We start from the raw sequence: 26338 nt of genomic DNA on the forward strand, positions 1-26338 counted from the left end.
GCGGAGAGAGGCTGTGAGTGTATCAGGCCATGGAATGGGGTCTGGTCTCTGGTAAGCCCCCTCTGTTTCGCCTTCATACTCAGTCCCAACCCCACCTGACATGGGCAGGCCAGGGCCGTGTGCTTTTACTTCCTGCCCCCTCACCTCGTACCAGCTGGCCCAGCGTGTCTGCATCCTGGATGTTACAGCGGAGGCTGGCAGGAGGGGCATAGTCTGTGTTTCCGGAAAACAGGATGCTGCTTGGAATCTTAAATTCACATCCCCACTGTTCATGTAAGGGCAGGAAGGCATCAGGAGACGTCTGACCTCATTGGGCATCGTCCCCCACCCAGAAAACATTGTAGTGGTCGCATCCACTCACATGCTATCCTCCCCACTGTTCGTGTAAGGGCAGGAAGGCACCGGGAGACGTCTGACCTCACTGGGCATCGTCCCCCACCCCCCCCGGAAAACATTGTAATGGTCGTATCCACTCACATGCTATCGAGGAGGCCCTGGATGTGGTCAGAAAAGAGGAACCCCACTTTTTTTAAGTCCACCATTTCAGTAAAGTGGAAAACAAATCACCTAGCACATTGAGTAGGAAACGCATAAAAGATGAACTACGAATGGCCAGAGGACACATTTTTAAAAGTTCAAATCCAATAAGAATTGATGAAATATAAATTAAAGCAATAACTAGCTATTAGTTTATGCTAACCAGATTGCCGATAACTATTAAAAACTGTAAAAATGTATTTTAACCTTTTTCTTGGGAGTGGAAATTTCAGAACAGAACTTTGATAGTCTCTATGCTTAGTGTTGAGGAAGCTTTTAGACAAGGTAACTTTGCTTCTTTGAAGTGATGCTAAGAGTGTGGGTATAAATGTGTGTGGAGTGGTTAGTTACAGAGTTTTCTTGTAACAACAATAATACATTTGAAACAACACGAATGCCTCAAATAGAAGCATGTCTAATTATTTTATGGACATTTTAGATATATGATCGAAGAAATGTATGCATTATATCCTTTCGTAAGACCATTTAATAGGCACAGAGAGGACAGAAAGAGGTTCGTATTGTATTGTTAAAGCTTGCTAGCCACTATGTGAAATTCTTTTGTTGTATGATCTCTTTTGCTTCCTGCGTCTGCCTCTCCACCCCTTCCCTCTTCCATCCCTCACTTCTACTGGTTTTCCTGCAGTTTCTGTCCCTTCTGCATTCTCTAAAGCAGGAGGGGGAGAGGTCTGTCATCCAGCCCACTCTCCTAACTTTAAGATGTCTTTCCAGAAACTTGGAAATGAAGTCTGTTTGTTGAACGCATTTGCCCTCCCACCAAATAACTTTAATTTCTACCAAGGTGGAAAGGGGTAGCTGTATCAGCTTCCCTCGCAGTGGTCATCCCTGGAGAGCCCAAGTTTCCTCTAGTAGAGGCTACCTTTGTGTGCAGTTTGTAGGTTTTGTTTTGGGTACAAATCTATGGTTTTGTTGTGTATGAACTTACTGCTTTGTTAAATGATGATTTTTAAAGATGCACAGACAACTATAATAATGGATAAGATCTTTGGCCAAATATCTTTTAATTAAAAGTTTCACAAATTGGATTCTGAAGTCCAAAGATGGGTTTTCCAGAGTCAGTTATTTCTATGAGGATATTTAATTTCATGCTTCCATTATACACTTTTGAAGTAGTGAAAGCAACTTCGGATCATTTTGTCCTCATGGCAGTTTCTTCTGATGCCTACCAGTATCTTGGGAACAGAGTCAGATTGTACTTCCCCATTTCCTCACACTCACCACAGTCAGACAGCTAACTTTTCATCACCAGCTGGGGGTGAGCCCTGACCACCGAGAGCACCATGGAAAGAGCCTGCCCACCACGGGGATGCGGGAGAAGCCCCTGAAACAATACCTCCTCATATAGGTCAGTGCTGCCATGTGATTCCAGGCCTGCACTGGCACATTTATTCAGGGAAAGCAGAGGTTGTCCTCGGGCAGTTTGCAGCTGGTCCAGGAAGTGGACCCTTAGGCAAACACAGTGTTAAAATGTATTTTGAATGATTGTCAATAGTTAAAAATTAATGAACTTTAATTAAAATGCAGAATTTTCGTACCATGGGTCACACCCATTAATGTGTCACATTACAAGGCAACAGTGACATTGCATCTGTAAATTAAGGTTACCTATCAGTTGACCTTGAAATAGGGAGACAGATAACCCTTAGTTATCCCCGTGGGTCCATGAATTCACGTGAGTTCTGAAAAGCAGAGCTTTTCCCTAGCTGAGAGTAGAGGAGATGAACGAGAGGTTCAAAGCATGAGAAGGATTTGGCCGTTTTCACTGGCTGGAAGATGCAGGGGGTGATGGTCAGTCTTGTGTGTCCAGTTGTTTGGTCACACGCTGGTCTAGATGTTGATGTAAACATACTTCATGGTGGGATTATCATCTATACTCAGTTGACTTTGAGTAAAGGAGATCAGCTTCAATAAGATGGGTGGACCTCACTCAATCAGTCAGAGGCCTGTGAGGGTCTGCAGAGAAGAAGAAATTCTGCCTCAAGACTGCAGTGCCACTCGTACTGGAATTTCCAGTCTGCAGCCTACTTGACACAGCCAGGACCTAGCAGCCCCCACAGTTCCTACATGGACCCCATGCAGAGAGCCCAGTTCAGCCCACTGTGACTCACAGACCCTGTGACACAGCAAATGAGTATTGTTTTAGGCCGCCCTTACCCGACAGCCACACCTGTTTATGGGGATTTTTAATGCACCGATGAAAAACTAAATCACTGGTGAAACAATCTGGCACAACGGGGTCCAAATTTTGCCTGGAAAATACTGAGTCATGTGAAAGGAGGTGCCGACCCATGGTGGGTCAGGGGTTCCCCAACTGATCACCTTCATCATCCACTGCCTGTTCTTTGGACCTGGAGACACCTCCCCTAAGATGGCCTGGAGGGAGTGTTCACACAGGGTCCCCACACTGGACATCTGAAAAACGTTCTTGGCTTCCAAAGCACTCTTTTTTCACCTTATCAAAAAGGTCAAATATTTCTCAAGTTTTGAAACTGGCCTTCAGTCTCTTCTTTTCCTTGCCCATATCTTTGCCCTTTGTTTCTCTAAGCAGTAAGGAATGCCTAAGCTTTTTTAATTTTCTAAAATATTTTTTGCCTTAATACAGATGCACATTCCTTCATGTCATTCTGTCCTGTGTGGTCAGAGGTAACCAAAATCTGGGTATCAGTGTCAACCGTACTGCATTGTAACTGTACTGTGAGGCTCCTTCAGAGAAACCTTTTGATGCATGAAAAGCAATTTATTTTTAATTGTCTTTAGAAACGTTTTTTCTGGTGTATCAGTTTAGAACAATCTTGTTTATCAAAACCCAGTGATCTAAATAATTTACAATCCAACTGAAATTACTTTCTGAAATAATATTGGGATTTTAGAAAAGGAGCTGTAGTTCAAAGCACCCATGAGCAGTGATATCAGACTCGTGACAGTGCATTTTATTTCTCTGGGAGCATCCCTCAGGGTGGAACAGCAGTTTTTTATGAAAATGTTCACACTACCAGCTGTTAGCCTCTCTAGATTGTTAGGTTGGTTGTTCAACTAAAATCTGAATATTCCTCCCCAACCCTCGCCTTCTTTCTATCCCTCCTTCCTCCATCCTTCTCTCCCTTCCTTCCTTCCTTTATTTCTGTAGTGATTTTTTCAATATCTTGTCATGTCTAGAAAACCATGGAAGCCAAAATAAATAATATGTGGCCCTGACTTTATGAAATATATCAAGTAGTTCTCTTTCTTTTGCAAGTGACAGAAAACACGATTGGCTTAGCTTAACAAAAAAGGGAATTTATTGGCTCATAACTAGGACATCTGAGGGAAGGTTGGACTGCAGGCACAGCTATATCCAGGGTTTCCTCAGACATAGTTTAGCTTTTCCACCTGCCAGCTTCTCCTTCTGATGGCTCAGCACCGCTGTCAGACAGGTCATCCTTCATGGCAGCAACATGGGCCCTGAAGTTCCAGACAGACCTCTGTCCAGGTCATTGTGCAGAGGAAGAATAAATCATGGTTTGTTCGTTTCAGTAGCCCTATCAAATCCTGGCTTTCCCTCTGATTTTCACTTAGCTTCTGTTAGGCCTTGAATAAATAACTCCTGGCCTGCTGTCCCCTGAGATGACCTAAAGGAGGGGGTTGGATGCTGATGTGTTAATTTCCTAGGGCTGCAAAACAAACTACTGCAAACCAAGTGGCTTGAAACACAGTAAATGTCTTCTCACAGTTCTGGAGACGTGAAATCATGTGCAGGCAGGGATATGCCACAAAGGCTCTGGGGAGAGCTATTCCCTGGCTCTCTCTCCTCGTGCCGCTGACTGTCCTTGTCTTGCAGATACTTTGCCTCTGTCCGTAACTGCTGCCTTCTCTGATGGCTGTCCATCTCTTTTCCCCTTCTTTTAAGGATGTCAGTTATATGGGATTATGGGCCGGCCCTACTCCAGTGGGACCTCATTTTAATTGAACTAATTCCGTCTGCAATGACCTGTTTCCTCGTTAAGTCACATTCTGAGGTACCAAAGATTAGGGCTTCAAAGACTCTTTTTGGGAGACAAATACAACTCATAGCACTGGCTGTCCAAACCAGCAAGCTCTGAAATGAATAGCTGTAGGGACATCAGAGATGTGAGGATGAAGGCAGGGCGCCTTTTAGGATCAGGATACAGGGAGCAAGTCACTTTACCGAGGTGTCGGGGAGTCTTCCCAGAAATAGGGTGTGATTGAACCTCAGCGGGCCACGTACAGAAGTGTGAAGAACTGTTGTGAGAAAGGACTTTTCCCTTGGTAAATTTACAATTAGCTGCACCGAACAGTAAAAAATAGTGCTAAAATTGACTTAAAGAACAAGCACATTTATTATCCATAACAAATCCAGAGGAAGGGAATTTCCAGGCACTGGCCAGTGACTCATTGATGACGTAAGAACACGAAGTCTTTCTGTCACTTCATTGCATCTTCCTCATTCTTACAATTTCTGGTTGTTTCAGACAAATAGTCATGTTTATTTGTTTAAACTGTTTTTTCCTCTATGATTATTTTGCCTCTGTTCCTGCCATCTCTGGAATTATTTTCTGTTTCTGATTTTGTTTTTCATCGCCACCTTACTTCAGTTGTGTGGAAGCTCTGATTCCATTTCCATTCTTCAAATGAATTTGATTTTATTTCAAAATTGATTCTGTGAATAGATTCTGTCTGGTCTGTACAGAAGTTTGTGGCCTTGCTTTCTTCCCTTCAAGCCTCCCATTTTCTGAGGAAACTTGACTTGCTTTCTCCAGGGTTCCAGCAGAGAAGGAAAGGAGATAAAGAGATCACTGTCCTCAGTGTGGCCTGACCCGGGCAGGCCCACGGGGAAGATCCCGTAGGCTGCACCTGCTCGACATTGAGCAGCCCCGTCTGCGTCACCGCCCCTTGTCTGAGCAGAGCACAGCCTACGCAGCCACATGTGCCAGCGCCTCAAGGTCAGGCCTTTCTTTATTATGCCGTGTGACCCTCAGCCGGAAGGTCCTTGAGCATCAAGTCCACAAGTGGCGACTGGAACCCTGGTCCGTACCAGTCCCTGTGCTGGGCCCTAGTGACACAGTGTGAACCAACACTGCCCCCCACCCCCTTCAGAGGCTCCCCTTTCTGCTGGGAGAGCCGGATCAGTAAAGAGGAACTTTAATTGTGAACAGCAGGCAGTACACTGGGAACTGAGACCAGGGCAGTGAGACGTTATGGAGAGCAGATTGCACAGCGAGCTGGGAGACAGGCCACCATGTGCACATTTCAGAGTTAGTTACTCATGACCACTGAGAAAAGCCCCCTCACTGGAGGTGGGAGTGAGTTGGGGGGGCAATAGAGGGGGTGGGGGGCTTATTGGAATAGAGCTGGACCGTGAGTCCCCTCCCCACCTCCAGCAGGACAGGGGCTGCCACCCACTCCCTCCAGGCCCAGTCTGGCGAGAGCAGCTTTGCTGGGACAGCTGTGGAGGTGGACAGTGTCCCCTGCAGTGGGGCCGGCACAGTGGCCAGGTGCCGACTCCCATGGAGAAGGCCCGCAGCCTGTGCGGCAGAGCAGAGGACTGTGCCGGGGGAGCAGGGGAGAGAACATGCCCCTCTGGTGCTGGGCTCCAGCTATGTGCACCCTCGCGACTTGTTAGTGAGTCCAGAGCATTTTGTGGCCAGAGGGTGTTTCAGAAGGAGTCACGCCCAGGGGGGCACCTGCCAGGGTGAGAGGACCCCACCCAGCTCTTTATTCTCCCTGGAGTGGAAGCTGGGGGAGCTTAGAAGCAAGCAGCGAGAAGGGCACTTTTCACTCGTCATCTTGGGAGGGGGTGAACATCTGATTCACTAAATTCTTCACATTTTGATCTGACTGATAGTACTTGTGTAGATAACGTGTATGATTTCAACTTCTAAGTGATAACTAAATCAGTTCGCAGACATTTCCAGCCTCTTCTTTCATGAGGTCACATTCTTTAGGTTTTAGTGCTAATAGGTAAAGAGAAAAAAATCAACACTGTGGGTTTTGTGATGCAAACACCTCTTTTTTTTCTCCTCCATGTTCTAATGCACAATTTGAGTAAAACCCAAGGTTTAACTGGCAAAAGGAAAATAAAGCAAAAGAAAAGAGCAAACAATGAAATAAACCCCTATAGGCTCATTTTTTCTGCCTTGGCTTACTTTACTTACTTATGTCCTCCTGTACCTTTAGATCTGCCAAATGAATGAGCAGATCCATGTAAGTCATCACACCTGTATAATTTGCAGTAGAATCAGGAAGTCAGAGCACGGACAAGCCAGGTTCACTGGATGGATTTCTGTGTCAAGTAATGATAATTAATCCAAGGTCTTAACTCACTAGCACCACATAATGATTAATGACCCTGTGGTAAGTAACAGATATTTATATTGTCCAGAGAGAATCACCTTAACAAGGAAATGAGATAGCATTTATATGTGTAACTTGTCCAGTGAAAAAGCTGTTCATTTTACCTTGACAATTCAAATGATTCCTTATTTGTGCACCTTCATTTTGTCATTGTCACTGCCATATTAGTCATCGCTCAATTCTTGGAAAAAGATCATGGAGTTTGGTATGATTTGTAACTTTATCACTAAATGAATTCATTTTTAAGAATTATAAATTTTTTGTTGATAATGTTAAAAGCAAAACATTTCAAGAAAGGTTTTTATTTCTTCCTTTTTCATCTTTCTCTTCTTCTACTCTCTCCTCTTACCTTCTCCTCTCACCTCCTATATTCTCTCCCCTTCTATCTTCTTCCCTCCCTCCCTCCCTCCTTTCTCTTCCTTTCTCTTCTTTCCTTCCTTCCCATATGCATCAGTAATACAAGGTGAAGAGACAGAACATCGCAGGAAAAATTATCAGTATTTTATTTAGTTCACTGACTTGAAAGTTTGAACTGATCATCACCTTTAATTTCTATTTCAGTGTTTGAGTTTCCTAAACCTGTACACTGACTCACTCCATCTACTTTATTTTACTGACAGCTGTTACCCCAATTCTACTTTCCTAAGATTCATCCACCTTTTTCCCTCTACTGAAAAGTCAAGACCTTTTACTTAATTTTGCAGTGCTTGCTCACTAAATGCAAAATGCCTAAGGGAAATAGTGGCTAGAAAGAGAAGCTGATGGCATCTCACAGAAAGAAGAGCAACTGCCACCCGTGTGGAGGGCTGAGTAAAGGTGTGATGAGCAGCCCTCAGAGCGTGGGAGGTGCCTGGGAGCCTGCATCGGGCTTTAGAGGCATCTGCACTTGGGGATTGGCAGATCTAGAGTCCCCTCAGAATGCTGGGCTGAAACTCATGCTTGTCACATGGATGTTAAGAGAATTACAGAGACAGACTCAACCCCGTTCACCTTTCTGGTTTGGAGAAGTAGCAATGAATCTTTCAGAAAACTGAATGACATTTTGCATCTTGCTATCATGGGCCTTTGTCTATCCTACATTATTTATAATTTATAATCCCAGAACTGTTTTCTTGATAACAGTGTTGGCATTCAGTAATGGTTCTTTTCTCAGAAAGAAGTCTCCTCCTGTATGGGGTTTGTGGGTCACAACCTTTTACCTTAAGTTTCTAGTTCTTCTTCAGTTGGAAGTCAGTTCCTGGAAATGAGTCTTTTAGTCCCTAGGATGTCGTTTCCTATTTACACACTTACTCTGAATGGGTTCTTTTGCACTGTAGTGTCACATGCCCCTTTGGAGTGAGAAAAGCCCCAAATGCTTGTTCCAGTAGCCTCCGTGTGTGTGTGTGTGTGTGTGTGTGCTGTGTGTGTGTGTATGTGTGTGTGTGAAAGGTCTGCTTGTGCCTCCCCCAGCCAGAGCCTTCTGAAAATGGGGCATGGGGATGGGCCCTGTTTCCAAAGCTCTCTTAAGCTCTACCACACTTGACCCAGCCAGCCTGAATGGCTGTCTTCGTATAATAGAGCCAGTGACTGAGTTGAATGGGGGATAAAATGGGCCCTGGGGAAACTAGCCACCCATTAGGGATGCTGGGATGGTAAAATGAGCAGAACCGTTGTCAGATGATAATAGGAAAGCTCGTGTTCCCACACTGTTAAAATTGAGTGATTCCATATCGTAACAAAAGCATACACCTTTAAATAACACTTTATAACCACCATGTTTTAACCCAGAGACTTCCAGAGAGCATTCTGCTTCCTTGCAGTCTTACTGGATGGAGAACATAGCTTTACTTTCCATGTGCACTGAAGCTTTGCTGTAATCAGCCTGGGATTTAGTGACAACACTGGAGCTATTGCTGGTCTAAGCCTGCTTGCCCCTCATTAAATGACTCAAATGGACAAGCCCTGCGGAACCTGTGTTTGATTGTTACGGCTTCCCTGCCATCCTGTGTCTGCTGTCCCTTCTTCTTGCTCTTTTTTTTTAAGACATGAATTTTACTAGGTCTTTGAAAAGGAGAAGAATTCTCCCTGATTACGGCCAGTCTGGAGTGGAAGTTAATGCTCAGCAAAGAGAGACAGTGGGAGGCGGGGAGTGCAAAGGTTTCTAAGGCTTCGGGACAAAGGGTGAGGACAGAGTGTCAGCAGGGTCTCCTGACAGTCTTGCTGCTCTTAATGTTTTTTATTGTTCTTGTAGCAAATTACATCCCTGCTAATTTGTTTCTCGTCAGTTCCTCTTGCCTAGGACACCACCCAACCTCTAGACCACAAGCTCCCTGAAGGAAGGAGCCTTGTACCGCTTGTGCACCTAGCACCTGGTCAACACAGTGTCAGGGCAGTTCTCCTCAGGAAAGCAGTGTTTGTTCAATGAATAACCACATGTTTTGCAATTATGAATAAAATAAGAATAAATGGGTTCTGATAATCTAAAGGGATTTTCTTTGCTTAGAGTGCTTAAGTTTAAGCATAAGCTCTGTGGATCTGTACAGGACTCTAAGAAGCTTTACCATCTCTCTTCGATTTCGCCTGTGCTCTCAGGGACCCAGCACTGCATATCATGGGCACTGTTATTTTGTGGCACAGCCATCCTTGCCTGCTTCTCTTGAGAAATACTTCTTTCTTCTTCTCCATCTCTGCAATTCTGTACAGGTATTCTGTTGTCAATATTTAAGAGATCGCTGTCAACTATTTCCTTTTCCTCTCTTTTATTTTCTAATGGCCATATTAGAGAGATGACCTTTCAGAAATAAAATCAGCAAAGTGTCACAGTGTCATGCTTTTTGTGTGTATATAACAAAACTTAGCTTTAGTAATTCTTCTAATATTTAAAATTTTAAAGTATTATATGTCTTATTTGCAGCTATTTGTGTTCATTTACATTTCTCCAAATGAAGAAAGCCCTCTTGCTTTCTTGCTGGTAATTGGCTGCAAAATTTGAACCTAGTAAAAGCACAGGAACCTGAGTCAATACGTTTTGTTCATGATTCCAGCATGTCCATTTTTCAGCACAAATATTTTCTGCTAAAAGCAAGGCCCTGGAGACAAAGGAGGGAAGTTGCAGGTTTGAAAATTGGCAATAAATCCAACTTGCTACATTGACACATTTTGCTGAAAGTCTGAGCTGCAAAAAATGTGTTCTATTTTATTCAATAGGTGGATTTTTGTAATAAAGGATAACGGCCTGGGAAATTTTCATTCTTCACTTTCCCATTTAGAACCAGGGTAATGCTGAATCAGCATCTTTCCCAGATAAAAGTCAGATTCCCAATTACTCAGTTTAAAAAAGTATCCACACAGCTTCCTTCTGTCTCAAGATCGAATGACTATTTGTATTCAGCTTATTATAACTCACTGGGAAATTTCTTCTGTACATTTCCAGGGGGTTCATTCCTAAAGGGTGCTTGCTTAATGTGGCATGCCCCCCCAGGGCCTGGTATGACCTGTGTTTTTTAGACCTCATGGTACCTGGAGTGCCGTAATTTTGGGGATTGAATCCTGTCTCCTTGTCTATAGTGTTGCTTAGCCAGAAACCCAGTCACCTCCACACCATTTGTGATACAGTCTGTTTTCCTTCTCTGGGATGTGATCATATATTTTTAGTATGATTCTTAAGTCTGCCTTCCATTTCCTCCTTGTTTTTCTTTTAGAATTCAACTACCACTGCGTGAACTTTGCTCTATTAAAACAGCCTCCTCACTGATATTTTTACCTTCAGCATATTTCTTTCTGTTCCCTTCTTGTTACTATAATTATTTAACATAACTAAATATTTTGTAAACTAATGAAAAGTAATAAATGAGTCGTGTTATTTACAAGATATCTAAGTTGGCTGGACAGGAACAACTCAGTAATGGAAATGTGCTTCAGAAATGCTGTTGAATTAGAACTATCATGATCACTCTTAAATATTGTGTAATAAATACTTGGAGAGCCTTCACTCAGCTCTCCCCCAGCACTCCATGTGCTTTTCCTCTGTAGACCGCTCAGGCGCAGGAAGTGGGTGCCCCGTGGCCGGGTCCACTCTGCAGACCTTCACCCAGCCCGCGGAGGCGAGGCCCAGGCTGGCTCCCCATGCCCATCCCCCACAGACACACCTCATAGCCTCAACTGGGGGGTGACCCAGGGCAGAGTGGGGAAGGGGACATAGTGAGCCAGGGCAGGGGTGCTATTCGTCGGCCTGACCACAGCACATGCTTCGCTTCCCCAATGCCTGGTAGCTGGTTGCTTTCATAATCCTGGGCTAAATTATCCGTGGTACCCAGAAAGGCAGGCAGGCAAAAACTGTCATAGTTGCCATGGCCTCTCAAATAAGAATGGGTCTCCACATCACCACGTGCACCTTTTGATTCTACCTGGGAACCCCAGATGTACAGGGTCCATGAGTGGCCTCCAGTGGCTGTGAAATCTCATGAGAAGTCTGCAGAGGGAGGTCACCACTTCCCAGTCTGCTCGGTGGGTGAACACCGCAGAACAGGTGCAGCCTTTCTCCCACGGTGCCCTTGTGCTCACTCAACGAAGGGGCCCCTTCTGGGTGGGTGAGCAGGTGGTCCCTAGTGTGAGAAGGAGGAGGTGCTCTCCACCCAGCTGTGTGGGCTCCGAAGAGAGGAGCGGGCACCGGCCTCAGAGCCCACCCCACCCCTCAGCCTGACTGCTGGCGCAGAGCAGAAACCGCACAGCCCTCCAGGGAGGGCTGTCTCTCTCCACTCCACCTTCAACTTGCCCAGTGTTGGTTTTTCCAGAGATTTTTCCATCACTGCATAGGGTTGAGACCCATACTTCTCCTGTGGGTAAATAACACTTCCAGTCCAACAGTTTTTTCCTATTTTTACAAGGTTGTGCAAATACCACCACCATCCAATTCTGGAACATTTTCCTCAACCAAAAAAGAAATCCCATACCTATTAGCAGTCACTTCTTACTGACCCTCTTTCGAGCCTCTGGCAAACCTTAATTTAATTTCTGTATCTGTGGATTTACCTATTCTGATATTTCATATAAAAGGAAATACACACATATGTGGCCTTTTTTTCCCCACTTACTGTAATATTTTCATGGAGTATCCCTGTTGTAGCATGCAGGGATGCACAACTTCATCTCTGTTATGGCTGAATAATATTCCGTTGTATTGGATGTACCGGGTTAATCAGTCCATGGACATTTGGGTTGTTTTCACTTTGGGGCTATTATGAATAATACTACTGTAAAAATTTGCATACATGTTTTTGCATGAACACATGTCAGTTCTTTTCTGCGTAAACCTGGGAGTGGAATTGGCTTACGCTGGCGTTTCATTTATACTTTAGGTATTAACTTTTTTTAAATATTGAAACTGCTTTGGCATGTTAACATGGTACTGACTGGACCTCTCAGCCCCCGAGCTGTGAATAAACTGCTGACTGTGTGATAGAAGCTGTGTGAGCAGATCTTGGTGATGTCAGTGCCAGTGGAGTGTCACTGTGGGGAGGAGACAATGTGGTTGTGGATGGAGTTTGTTTGTGCAGATGTGCTGGTGTGTTTATAATCGGACACATGCCCTAGACCCAGGATAGTTCACAACAGAACCACAAAGCTCCGGCAACTCTAAACTTCTCTGCTCTGTTCTCTCTCTCAAGATGGTACTTTCTTCAGAGAAGAAAATCCTCTGTACCCATTGCTCAGAGGTTGATGAGAAAGGAGGGGGCCTCCTCTGTCCACGCAGATGAGCCTGCAGCAGCTGGCTGAGGGGACATGCACCTGGGCAGGCGGGGCTCAATCCTGCAGGTGGCCAGCAGGGGCCACACCCCACAGGCACAGGCCCTGGGGACCAAAGCTCAGAGTGGCCTGCTGCACGCCTGGCTTCCAGTCTCTGTGTCTGTTCACTTATTGATTCCTACAATGCCCCTAACTCGGGGATCAATACAGTTTGTGAACTCCATATTAATTAGGAAGAAACCTGTGTCTGTCTTGGAGCTATTCACCAATTCAAATTAATAGAATATTGACCACAGCAGCTTTTGAATGTGAGCTTTTAGCTGGGTCGAAGGTGAGCATGTTGGAAAATTGACTGCTGAGTGGTGAAAAAACTTCTATGTTTTCATGAGGAGATAGGATGGCCAAGGTCTGAAGAATTAATTGAGGTTTTATCCAAATGCTACCGACCATGAAAAGCATTGTGAGGGGGTGGTGCTGTTTAATTCACACATTGCCACTTTAAAACATGCTCTGTCTAGCTCTAGAGAGCTCCCAATTATGAAATATCAAGGTATCCCTGGAGAAAATATCCTAGCTGTCAACATTGCTTTGGAATGCTGGTTTTAGTGTCACATATTTAACAGCTTTGGCTGAAATGATTTGCTTTCCTTTTATTTCACCAGAGGGCCAGATATTTTTAAGATATTTTTGCAGACCTCCAAGGCGGTTTGGTGCTCCACATGGCAGAGCAAGTGTCCTCCCCACCAATGTTCCTTCTTTCCATGCCGATGATTCAAAGACTAGCTTTTTGAATTGCAAAGGAAGGACTGGGGCTTCTTTATACCTCCTTTGTCCCAAAGTCACACCAGATATTTACGGCATGAAAAATTCCCAGAGCTTTCAATATACCTACCCAAATTCCTGATAAAATTGTCAGTTTTTGACAAAAAAGTTATTCTAGGTCACATACCAGCAACAATTGTAAAGCTTAAATGAGCCATCTTTTTGCTAAAATAAGCAGTGGGCATTCTCCTTGCAGTTTCCCATTACTCTGAGGCACCTTGTCCTAGTTTATTGACTCAGTATTTTTATTTCCCTTACAGTATCATCACTGGGAAAAGGCCTGCTTTTAAAGGGAAATCGCATATGTGTGTGTGTGTGTGTGTGTGTGTGTGTGCATGCCCAGCAAACTTTGCCATCTTGCAGAATCAAATATGTGACAGATTTGAAGGAAACATTAATTATGAATTATGGATCATGTGTAAGAAGCCATACAAAATTACCTCCTTGGCTTGTGTCCAAAGTTAGAGTGACTTTATGGCAAACTTGATATTGATCAATGATTTATAAAGCCTGTTGAATTTGTCAGCACAGCTTGTGGAAGAGGAGCTGTTAGGCCCAGTAAATTAAGTCATAATTAAATCGATTGTTTCTTTATGAAATATTAAAATGCATGAGATCTGGTAATTGTAAGTCTAAATTTGAAGTCCCTTCCTTATGGATACTCATTTTAAATCGAGGATGATGTGGTTAAGCTGTCATCCCAATAAGCACACAAACCTGGAATGAAGAGGGCTGCTGAGAATGCTTAGAAACAAATGCAGGGTAATTAATATCTCAAAAGGGGAAGTGTGGTAAGGAGTCCCCAAGAGGCTTCAACTCTGGATAGTTTCACCCTGAAGTTACTGTGGAGTACTGGGCATAGCTACGTTATTCTTATCCTTCTACTAGGATTTTATAAGGGACGCTTGTGCCCAAGTCAAGTAACAGGGAGGCACAAACCCTACTTTACAAAGAGAGGTGCTAGATCAACACTTGTAGAATGGGGACTGCAAATCTGGAGGGTCCAAAAAATGGAAGCTCCTGGGAGATGGAGCATTAGGAAGAGAATTTCTCTGGCGAGAGCTGAGTGCCAGAGCCCCTCTTCCTCCTTCCTTCCAGAGATGGCAGTTTCCTTGCACCTTATTCTGAAACTTGGATGATGTTTGCTGTAACGTCATGCCTCCAGAATCCAACCCTGAGAAAAGTATGCAGAAAGGAGTAGTTTACTTGTGATGTGTTCTCAGAAAACAGCGGTAGAGAGGGGAGTGACCCAGATAAAGAAAATATTCCAATAAATAATAAAATGCTTTTCTTCCCCCTTCTTTTTGTAATTTGATATATAATTTACATGCCATAAAATTTGTCCTTATAAAGTGTAAAATTCAGTGGTTTTTAGGTTGTGCAACCTTCGCCGCTATCTAATTTCATGGCATTTTAGTCACCCTCCAAAGAAACCCACTACCCTTAGCTACCGCTCCCATTTTCCCTCTCCTCCCAGGCTGTGGAAACCACTAATCTATTTTCTGTCTGTATAGGTTTATATATTTTGGGTACTTGACATAAATGGAATCATGCAGTACATAGCCTTTTGTGCCTGGCTTCTTTTACTTTGCATATCATTTTCAGAATTCATCATGTTGTATTAAGCATTGGAACAGCAATCCTTTTTCTTTACTGAATAGTATTCCATTGTATGGCTATATGGACAGTTGCATTGTTTCCACCTTTTGGCTATTATGAATATGCTGCTATAACATTAGTGTATAAGTTTTTGCATAGGTACATATTTTTAATTACTTTGTGTGGATATGTATTTCCTATTTACCTAGAAGTGGAATTGCAGGCCCTTATAGTAAGTCTGTGTTTAGCTTTCTGAGAACCTCCAAATTTTTTTTTTCCAAAGCAGTTGCACCATTTTATATTCTCACCAGCAGTGTAAGAGGGATTCAAGTTTTCTACATTCTCATCAACACATATTGTTGTTCATCTTTTTAGCATACCCATCTCATTGTTGTTTTGATTTTTATGTCCAAATGATAAATGATGTTGAACATCTATTCATACATTTGTTGACGATTTGTCTATCTTCTTTGGAGAAATATCTCTTTAAATCGTTTGCTAGCTTTCTAACTGGCTTGTGTTGAGACCAGTCTCTGGGTTACCACCAGAGGAGAAGGCTCCCACTTCTCCACCTGGGGAACGGCACCAGGAGTAGAGGGCGAGACATGCTGCCCGCTCCATGGTTCTGCAGAACTGTGGTCGCCAAGGCAGACACAGCACACCCTAGCACTGGGGGAGACAACAGTGCACTCATGTAGGGAGAAGACAGAGTGGGGCCAGCTTCAGTAGTGGGCAGGGTCTCCATGGCCAGTGGGCCCCTCCTGAAGCCGAGGCAGGGTGGTAAATCACATACCACTCTTGTGGCTCCATGAGGAGGCACTGTTCCCTCCTGCCAGGGGGCAACCAGGGGCCACATGCCACACATGCATGGGCAGTACAGAGCTCCCTGGGCACCAGAACAGGAAGGAGGATGTGGCCTGAGCAGGAGCTCACTGCCCAGCCTCCAAGGAAGGAAATGGTTCTGGCCCAGGGCTCTGACCACAGTAAACCCAGGAGGGTCAGCAGACTGCACAATGCCTTCTTTCCCAAGCAGGTCATTTGTCTTTCTTACTGCTGAGTTGTCAGAATCCTTTATATATTATGGAGTCTCGACCCTCATCAGATAGATTATTTGCAAATATTCTCCAATTCTCTGGATTGTGTTTTCACTTTTTTTGATAGTGTCCTTTGAAGAACTAAGGTTAGTTTTGATGAAGGCCATTTTCCCTAATGTTTTTTCCTTTTTATAAATGTGTTTTGTTGTGTCTTTGCTTTAAGTTTCTTAAAAGCCATTGTCTAATCCACATCATGAAGATTTACCTCAATGTTTTCTTTTGAGTTTTACAGTTTTAGGTCACACATTTAGATCTGCAATCCATTTGAGTTCAGTTTTGTAGGAGGTATGAGGCAGGTTCCAACGTTATTCTTTTGCCTGTGAATAACTAGTTCTCTGGCAGCATGCGTTGTAGACTGTAGTTTCCCATGCTGAATAATCTTGGTACACTTGTTGAAAATCAGTTGTGGGTGATCTGAGTTCATTTCTAGACTCTTCTATTCCATTGATCTGTGTCTACCTCTATACCACCACCACCTACCTTTATCTCGGTGGCCGTATGGCAGGTTTTTAAATTGCTGAGCGTGAGGCCTCCAACTTTGTTCTTCTTTGTCAAGACATTTTTTTTTTTTGCTGTTCTGTGTCTTTTGTATTTATATATCAGTTTTAGAATTAACTTATCAGTTTGTGGGAGAAAAAAGGCAGCCAAGATTTTGAGAGGGATTGTGATGAATCTCCTGAGCAATTTGGTTAGTGTGTTAGGGTTCCAGAGCCCAGAACAATTTCTCTTGAGACATCAGCATCAACTCTTACTGGATGTTCTAGTTTGCTAGCTGCTGGATGCAATATACCAGGAACAGAATGGCTTTTAACAAGGGGAATTTAATAAGTTGCTAGTTTACAGTTCTAAGGCTGAGAAAATGTCCCAATTAAAACAAGCCTATAAAAATGTCCAATCAAAGACATCCAGGGAGAGATACCTTGGTTCAAGAAGTCCGATGAAGTTCAGGGTTTCTCTCTCAAGTGAGAAGGCACATGGCGAACACAGTCAGGGCTTCTCTCTTGGCTGGAAGGGCATATGGCGAATACAACATCATCTGCTAGCTTTCTCTCTCCTGGCTTCTGGTTTCATGAAGCTTCCTGGGAGGCATTTTCCTTCTTCATCTCCAAAGGTCAGTGGCTGGTGGACTCTGCTTCTCGTGGCTATATTGTTCTGCTTCGTAGTATTGCTTTCTCTGAATCTCTCATTCTCCAAAATGTTTCCTCTTTTAGAGGACTCCAATAAACCAATCAAGACCCACCCAAATGGGTGGAGACATGTAGTCCCCTAATCCAGTTTAACAACCATTCTTGACTAAATCACATCATCCAGGGAGATGATCTGATTACAGTTTCAAACATACAGTATTGAATAGAGATTATTCTACCTTTATGAAATGGGATTTATATTAAAACATGGCTTTTCTTAGGGGGCATGCTTCTTTTCAAACCAGCACGCTGGAATTTCCAGCCTGCTAGCTTCCCCTAAGGAATTATGACATGAGACTTCAACATCATCTTTACCAGAACTTCCAGTCTGCAACCTGCCTTACAGAGTTTGCACTTGTTAGCTCCCACAATTGCACTCTGAAGTTTTTAACATACACTTTGTCCTAGAGAACCCCAGTGGAATTAAGCCATGCTTGCTTCACATTGGTAGCTTGCATCAAGAACATTATATCAAAATATGAACAAGACAGGTATGTTCACTCTCACCACTCTATTCAACCTAATACTGAAGTTTCTAGCTAGAGCAAATAGTTAATAAAAAGAAATAAAGGGCATGCAGTTTGTGATGAATCCACTGAGCAATTTTGTTAGTATTGCAGTCTTAATATATGTTGTTGTTTGTCAATCCATGAACATAAGATTTGTTACTGTTTATTTATGTCTTCTTTGTTTTGATGATTTTTTTGTACTTTCTAGTTTAAAAACCTTGAGCTTTTTGTAATAAATTTATTCCTACTTAAAAAAAATTTCTTGATGCTTTTTAAAAGGAGTTGTGTTCTTTATAATAAATGAATTGTTCACTGGTGGTATATAGACGTACAATTGATTTTTGTATATTTATCTAGTGTCCTACAACCTTGTAAACTCTTTTATTAGCTCTACCAGGATTACAGTGAATTCCATAAAATTTTCTTTTTACTAGACCATATCATCTACAAATAGAGATAGTTGTTAATGCAGTTTGGAAAGAAACATCAACAACCACTGAAAAGACTGCTGCTGCTTGTGTGAGGCTCGTCCTCACTGTGAGGGGTGAGGCCATTTATGTAAGGGCCATGGATTGCAGACGCCAATCCCATCCATGACATCCTTACACAGGAACAGCTCGGCCAGCGTCTCACCAAATGACTGCACACCTCCACCAGCCGAATCTCTCGCAAAATTAACCATCGCAGGGGCCCCAGGGTCTGAGGTGTCTGGTAGGAGTCCCCATTACTTTCTCTCTATTCTAACCCCAGTTTCCTAGGAGGGCAGCTCCGTACAGAAATGCACAGTGCAGACGGTGAGACAAGACACATGTGCCCTCTGCCCAGAGGAACGGGGCATGGGGCTCCTGGTAACCCGAGAGAGTGGGGATATATCCGAAGAGGAGACAGAGAGCGATTGGGGATAGCGGGCTCTGTGCATCGAGTGGTGCGCGTCCCATGTTCACCCTCGCGCTGTCTGGGCATGGACCAGACACAGCAGGCAAAGCAAACCCTTTGAAAAGAAGATTTCTTTATGATCCACTGCACCTGAGAATTCTATATCCAGTGAAAATGCACCTCAGGATCGAAGGTGAAATAAAGACATTCTCAGATAAAAGAAAACAAAGGTAATTCATGTCCTGTGGAAGCGCTTGAAAACAAATTTAAGAGAAATTCTTCAGATTGAGAGGAAATCACAGCAAAGGGAATATTAGAATGAGAGAAATACAAGAAGAACAGGAGAGGATGTACAGCTCTATATATTTTACTAGATATTTCCTTCAGTATTTTCTTAATATGTTAAACTCTTGAAGAAAATATTATGATAGTGTTTTCTGGTGTGGTTTCAGTGTTTATAGATTATACTTAGCAAGGAGAAGGTAAAGAAACCTTTCTGTTGTCACACTTCTACTTTTTTCTTAAAGTAATGAGATCTTGAGTAAGGGGCTGTGAAAAAATAGGTCTCAGTATTGTTACACCAACAGCAGCCATCAATCAGACAATGAATAGAAATAGATACAGCCACGTGTCAATAATCAAATAAAAAAAGAATGTTAAAAATGTTGATATGATCCAGAGAAGGCAGAAAAACAGAAAGAGAGGAATAAAAACAGAACAGACAAAAAAGATGGACACAGAAATAAATGGTCTAAATACATCAAATAAAAGCAAAGATTGTGAAATTGTATTTTTAAAATAACAGGAAGCCATACTGTCTAACAGAAACCCACAAATAGCTAAAACTGGGGATGCCATTCGTAGAAGAAAAGAAAGAGGCAATATGTGGGGAGGGGAGGTAGCCATCCGTCTACAACGACTGCAAACCAGTGTTGTCAAGGGCAGACACTTCTGCTCAGTAAATACAGGCTGAATAAAACAGCATCCTCTGGCAGACATTTTCCAATCTTAAAAAAAATAGGGGCTGTTTTTCAAAGGACCAACGACAAGTGCCTACATCTGTTATGTCTTTACGAAAGTGAATCCTCTAGTGGGAGAGGTGAGTTGATGCACACTGAGAAAGCTACTTGGCCTGGTCCCTACGGGGTGGTGCCCTGCTTTCTAGAGTATCTCTTCCAGATATAGCCCAAGGGCTGGCTGAGATAAAAGGGAGTTTTTAAGCTTAATCGTTACAGAACTCATGATATTTAAGAGCAAATTAATAAGATATAAATTTTCAAAGCATCCTGCTACTGCCCCATGATTTTCACATACCATGGATGGGGTTACCTCCAAGTCATTTATGAAGTGATAAAATGTAGGGAGCAAGGCGAGAAGTAGTCCACTTCATCGTGATCAGAGATGTTTTTCAAACTGCAAAATTGCAAGAAAGCATAAAGTTAAATATGGAAGGTGATTCATAATGGAACAGAAGGACCATCTGCGTGGTGTTTGAACTTATGCTGGATATATGATTCTTGTATGAACTCTCCCATCTTAAAAAAGACTAAAAAATAAAATCCATGCTCTGCCAGTATATGTATACTCCATTTAATACTCATTTTCTCTTTTGAGTTGAATGCAAAATACAAGTTGCCTGTGAAAGTAAAAGTGACTTCTATAAACTTAAGAAATATAATGAAAACAGTAACTTTATATTAAAATAATACATAATAATGATTTTGAATAGATTTCAACTTTATTTGTATGGGGTGAATTAAGTTATCCGAGAGGGTTTGCTTATCTGACAAATGCATATTAAAACTAAAAATAAACTGCTGTGCTTCATCTAATTTACTTTGCAGTTTATCATATAAATATTTTTGATAGGCTTTTTGCTTAAAGGAAAACAGTCTAAGAATTTTTGCCTAATTTCTGGCTTAGGGTTGGGTTGGTAGGTTTACATTCCAGTTTCATCTAGGAACACAATTTTCATATATGAATCACAATGCACTTACATTGGTAATGTTGCTATTAGGTTGTCAATTGGTATAGAATAAGAAATAATTCATTAACTTACTAAAATATGCAGCATGTGGGTGGTACCAGCCATAACATCAGTGCTGTCAGCTGTGCAAGTGCAGTCCCGTATTCTAAACTGAAGGGGAGAAAGGGGAAAGCCATCGTAGGAATACCTTTGTCTTCCCCTCCCAGCCCTGTCATGCACAGCCCTCTGAGGTTACTCCCCCACCTCTGAATCCCCCTCTCACCTTGCTCCAGGTGGGCCCTGGGAATGGGTCAGTGCAAGCACAGGCAGTGGCTCTGACATGCCCGCTGCGCTGGACAGTTCTATGCAGATGGCCTGCTCTGCTTCTGTCCTAGTTGTTGTGAAAGGCGGAAAACCTCCCAGATGTTTAGTAGACTTCGGGAGAAACACAACAGTGACACTGGTCCTTTAATATGACCTCTTTCTTGAACGCAATAGTAATACATGCTTATTAGAAACAGTTTGAACAATGCAAAGAGGGGAATAAGAATTGCATTGAATCCTACCACCAACACAAAATTCAATTCAAAATTAAAATGCTGCTATTTTAATATGCTTTCTTCCAGATATACACACATTTCTTCCAGATGCACACACATACACACACTATACACAAATGTATTTTTATAAACTTCCAAATATCTTATAATGGTTATAAATGATGAATGCTTTTTCCTTCAAATACTGATAAATTTAGGGATGAAGAAACTCAGTTCCAGAATAGTGCAAATCTCTTCCCCATTCATGGAAAATTTTAGAATGTTTCCTGTCAAGAGTCAGGCGATGTGCTTGGGCTGGTTATGATTTTGCTCACTGCTTTGTTGACATCTGTCTGTGGGTGGGGATCCAGTCCTTGGGTAAGGACACACCACAGAAACGAGACGCACAGACCTACTTGAAGGACAGGGTCCCATGGTTCTCATCTGGTCAGTTCCTCTGATGGATGATGTTGATGAAAACAGTACAAGTATATGAGAGGAGAGAGTGTCGTGGCTTCATGGTTACAGAAGTATTGAACAGCAACCAGGCTCTTGCAAAGGAAAATAAATGTGTAGTTAGTAAAAACAAGTTTTGAGCTTTGTGCTCCAAAATCCTAGATAAAGGCATCTGTCGACTGCATCTCTTGTTGAGTTTCTGTGGGCCATTCTCACCTGGCCTGAAGTGCCTGGAAGGAAGAGACTGCCTTGCTCATTATTGTGTCCCCTGCCTCTGACACAGTGTCCAGGAGACAGGGCTGCACGCCTTAGTCAGAATGGGCAAGGTGAAGCTGGAGTAACAAGCCACTCCATAACCCCAGTAGCATTGAATACTAAACAACTGTTTCGTGTTTATGACCCATGGATATAATGAAGCTGATTGGAGGGCCATGCAAGCATAAGAATAGGATACAGTGCAAACAAACACCTACAGCCACCAGTGAGGGATTTAAATGACCGAAGTGAGCCAGGCGTGAGACAGCAGGGAAGGGTGGGGACTGTGGCATTGGGGAGCGGATCCCCTGCCTGATAGAGGCAGCTGCAAGCAACTCAGGCTTACCGTGGGAACATGAGCCCAGAGTTAACAGGCTCCTTTTTAAGACAAGCTGTACATCCTTATTTTCATATAAATTCCATGATTTTTTTTTAATGTTGGCCTTTAATTTTTAAAAATAAAAACTCTTTATGGACTGAAAAACTGTGATACTTAATAGACTGGCCTTCCTGGGGTCACCAGTTTGCACCTCTGCAGAGGGAGTTCAGCTCACCTTACTGAAGCACACATGGTGTTGATGACTGAGGACTCTTGGCAGAAAACTTCACAACGCCCAGTTTCCCTCGGGTAACCCTAGTTTACAGCTGTTGTCTTGCTGTGCTCATGAGCAGTGCCAGTTTCACTTGCAAAATCCACCCCAGTTTTATTTATTTCATACAACATGGTGTTTTGACAGTTTATCCATATCCTAGCCTGTATGCGAACTCCATTTCTTTGTAAGGCTGATTAGCATTCCGCTGTGCATATAGACCACATTTCGTTTCTGCACTCATCTGTTGATGAACATTGGGCTGCTTCCACCTTTTGGCTTTTGTGAATTGTGCTGCTGTGAGTGTTGGTGCACAGGTATCTGTTTGAGTCCCCACTTCCAATATTTGGGAGTCACTAAATGTGCTGAGTGGAGGACCAGGAGAGAGGGCCAGTCTGCTTTCTCTGACTTTGCTACAAGCCACCCCATGTTTTAACCCCTGCTGAACCTCCTGCACCCCAATTGCGCCGTTGTCCTGTGGCCAAAGCGAGCTTACAACAGGTGAAAGCAGACACTGGACTCCTCTGCCTCACTGCTTCAAGCGCTCCCCTGATGAGGCCGCTCTCATTATAGTGGCCCCTGAGGCCTGGCTTCTGCGCTGCCCCCACCACCCCACACCCCTCCATCTCCCCCACCGTCTGCCTCCTGCTCGCTGGCCCCCAGCCCCCCGGGCCTGCTTTCTTTCTCACAAGCCAGGAATCGCTCCCCTGGCTCACAGTTGTCCTCATGCCTCCTCTCTCCCAGCACGGCCTCCCCTCTCCCCATGAACACACCCAGCGCTTGTTCATCTGGCCAGTCCCAGCAGCCCCTCCAGTCCCAGCAAGAGTCCAGCCCACTGTTCTTCTAGGTGCCCCGAAGGCTCTCCATGGGACCCTGCCCTCCACTCCTACTGGTTTGTTTCCGTGAGTCTTTGCATAACCTCCGTCTCTCTGTGGGTAAGAGCTGGGACTATCCATCCCCAATCACCCATTTTTCCATCTCTTTGTTTTCCATCACTCCATCCAATGCTGAGCAGCCTTCCCAGCTCATCTCAGGCACCTAGAGTAGGGGGTTTGCAACTACTGTGGCAAAAGCTTCCCCTTTCTGGGTGCACTGCCTTTGAAGCACGGATGTGCAGCTGCTCCTCTTGAGAGGTGCTGGGGACACAGACGCCCACTTACTGCTCCCAGGAGCACCTGGACGTGGGCTGTGGGTGGGTGAGGGCCCAGGGGAGACGCCTGTCACCTGCTGGCATGTGAGCCAGGCTACCTACCACCACTGCCACCAGCCCATGCAGGCCTGGGCACACCCACCAGCCCCCCCGCAGGGTGACCCAGCCCTGTCCACTAGGCCAGGCAAACTGTGGCCCATGGACCCCACACCTGGGAAGTGGGGGTTCCCTTAGGTCGCTGACCCTCAGGATGTTCATTTTGCAGTAAAATCTAACAAACTCAGGAAATATGAGTTGAATGTATTAATGAAGATGGTCTTGGAAGTTTCAAAGAGAGGAAAGCAAGGAGACATCTAAGCCGTTTGTTTTCGCCCTTTGCAAGCAGTGCGGACTTCACTGTTCCACGTGAGGAGCCCCCCCTCTCCTCGCTGAGCCTCCCCACAGTTTTTGCTTATTGATACCGTGGCTCTCAGCCCGGGGCCACTTTGCTGCCAGGGGGCAATAGGCAATGTCTGGAGACATTTTTGGTTGTCACAACAGACAAGCATGGTGGGAGCTGCTGCTGTCTAGTGGGAACATCCTACAGTCCCTTCCCACCCCCAGCAAAGAATGATCTGTCCATAGTGCCACTGTTGAGGAACTCTGCTCTGTAGGAATTGCTCTACTAAAATGACAGGTAGACATCTCCTGGGGCAGGAGCCTGGGAAATCATGTAGTGCTGGGTCCAGAACAGAGGTGGGGTGCTGAGTCCCCTAAAGCGTGGGGTGACCGGCTTCAAGCCAGGCAGTCCCTTGGTGGCGGAGGCAGGACCTGGATCCGAAGGCCAGAGCAGGGAGGTGGGGCGGGGGATGGTGTGGCCACCAGGGTTGGGAGGGGCTACCAGGGACCGTAATTGTGCCGGCACAGATGTGGGTGCTTAGCCAGGGCCCTGGGGGAGAGCTCCTGAGGATGGCGTGAAGACGGTGGGCGTGGTGGTCAGATCCACCCCTGTGCCGGCCCCTGCCTTGGAACGTCGGCCCGCACAGGGGTGTCCCGTCTGCCTGGTGAGGTCGGCCGCCCATTCCTGATGTCACAGACATGCAGAAAAAGTGCTCTCCGCACCTCCTTTCGCCACGACTTCTACAAGCACCGCCTTCGGTCCTACCATATCTCAGTAAGGGAGTCAAGGAAGTAAGTTACCAGGCAGTAAAGGATCTGATAATTTGTAGTGATTCAGTGCTATCCCACTTGCCTAAATTTCCATTGACTTTTTAAATTAGCTGCTCTCTGCCTCCATCCTGCACTATTTAGAAATTTTGAAATTTCAACTCAGTCTTTGAAGGAAAATAATTTTGATTCTAAGGACAGCTCAAGTCCTGACGGAAGGAAATTTCACAAGCCTGCAATAGGAAATAATAATTTGTCCTCACTCATAATTCTCCACAAGTGATTTATTTGGATATACATTTTCTTTAAAAACAGGAAATAACATCTGTTGTTTTGCTTGTTTGGTTTCTGGTAGATGGTGTTTAGATTTTTGATTAAAAGCGTCCCTGATGGAAGCAAAAAGGAAATGGACACAGGAAAACCAAACAGTACAAATACTTGTAAATTAGCAGTTTTATTAAAAAGCTGGCATTAAGGGAGACTAAGGGAAAATAGCAGCCTAAAACTTAACTGATACAGATTACAGCCAGCTGCTTGCCCATTTCCAAAGGAAAGCATTTTCTGAACTATAAGTCAGTGTCTTTGAAAAGCAGCTTGCAGGCTTTCTGTTTAAGCTTCACTGATGTCCCTTAGCTCTGGCCTGGCCCAGCCCACAACACCACGTGGGCAGCCAGTGGCCACCTGAAATTGGTCAGCTTTTAGGGTGTAAAAGTGTCCAGTTGAGACTATTTAAAATGATGACACATTGCCCTGATTGAAGGGACCTGAAGAATGCATTGCACTGATGGATTATCGATTTCAGTCCAGGAGATGTATTATAAAGTGTCGATTTGCCTTATAAATGGCTTGTGAACCTGAGTTAGAGAGACAGCAGTGCAGTGAGATCAAGCTGTAAAGCTGCTCCCACGAAGATGTGATTTGGCTCCATGTGAAGACATGGCCAGCTCAGAGGTCAGTCTGTAAAATATGTACATCACGTCATATAAACTTGGGCCATAACCCGTCAGAAGGGAAACAAAGTGCATCTGATTATTTTGTACATGGGGAATCATTTTAGAAATTTAACTAACCCCTCTCAATTTAGTAATTGAAGGCACCCTCATTGTTAAAATATAGATACACACGCACACATACTTTCAGTTTTTATATTTGCTTGGGAAAAATAAAGCAAATGTTGGCTGGGGATGACAGGACTTTGATGATTTTCATTTCCTTTCCTAATCTGTATTTTCATTAGTTTTCTAAAATGAATGTCTATTATGTATTAAAATATCTTTTAGGGCATGCCACGGTGGCTTAGCAGGCAGAATTCTCACCTGCCATACCAGAGACCCGAGTTTGAGTGCCAGTGCCTGCCCATGTGAAAAAAAAATTAGATTAACTAAGTAGAAATGTTTTCAAGGGAAGAATGGATGTCCCTAATTTGCAAAAGAGGAATTGAAGACCCATCACCTAGCACTGACATTGCATCGCATTTCTTGATGGAAAATGGCACTCTTTACCACTGTAATTCGGT

Source organism: Tamandua tetradactyla, chromosome 5, assembly GCF_023851605.1.
Source record: "Tamandua tetradactyla isolate mTamTet1 chromosome 5, mTamTet1.pri, whole genome shotgun sequence".
Taxonomy (NCBI): domain Eukaryota; kingdom Metazoa; phylum Chordata; class Mammalia; order Pilosa; family Myrmecophagidae; genus Tamandua; species Tamandua tetradactyla.